Raw genomic sequence first — 737 nt, 5'->3', positions numbered from 1 at the left:
TGCCAAGTAATTTACTTGCTCCGTTGATGAAGACGACAGTGCAAATGTGTTTCCGACTTGGCACTCACTGCTCACATGGTTTCCTGCACAAAAATCACATGTTAGTTGAGGTGCTTGTATAGAATTTACCTGCAAGTTCCCAACTATTTTTGGAGTGCAGTGAGTTGGGCTGAGATGCTGTGAAAGCATCTACTTCATGAAGACCCGAAGATTTCCTCGTTGTTACTCTCTCATTTGGTCTTTGATAGTTGTTGCTTGCCAAAACCTCAAGCAACCGTACGCCTCTTCAGGTGTCTTATTCTGCAAAGCCCCTCCTGAGCTGCATCCACCATGGTTTGCACGTTACCCATCAAACCATTATAGAATGTTTGGACTTGAAGCCAAACTGGCAAACCATGATGTGGGCACTTCCTCATCAATTCCTTGTATCTCTCCCAAGCCTCGTCAACGACTCGGCATCATCTGTGGAAATGATGTGATATCATTTCTCAACTTCGCTGACTTCGCTGGAGGAAAGAATTTGGTCAAGAATTTTTGTGTCAGATCATTCCATGTTGTAATCGTTCCGGTGGTAATGCCATTAACCACCCCTTTGCTTTATCTCCCAATGAGAATGGGAATAAACGCAGCCTAATAGCATCATCCGACATCCATTTGACTTGAAGGTATCGCAATTTCCAGGAAATTTGCAATGTGCTGATTCGGATCCTCCTTCAAATCACCGTTAATCTTACCGA

The 737-nt window shown here is 43.8% G+C and overlaps 1 non-coding gene across 1 annotated transcript; it reads left to right on the top strand.

The window, feature by feature from the left end:
- Positions 1 to 390: 390 nt before the first annotated feature.
- On the top strand, positions 391 to 495 carry LOC116119017. Its single transcript, XR_004126258.1, has one exon. It is a non-coding gene; the product is annotated as a small nucleolar RNA R71 (small nucleolar RNA).
- The last annotated feature ends 242 nt before the right edge of the window (positions 496 to 737 follow it).

The sequence above is a fragment of the Pistacia vera genome, unplaced genomic scaffold, assembly GCF_008641045.1.
Source record: "Pistacia vera cultivar Batoury unplaced genomic scaffold, PisVer_v2 Contig869, whole genome shotgun sequence".
Classification (NCBI taxonomy): domain Eukaryota; kingdom Viridiplantae; phylum Streptophyta; class Magnoliopsida; order Sapindales; family Anacardiaceae; genus Pistacia; species Pistacia vera.
The sequence above is the reverse complement of the archived record's forward strand: the minus strand, read 5'-3'. Positions and strand labels throughout refer to the sequence as shown.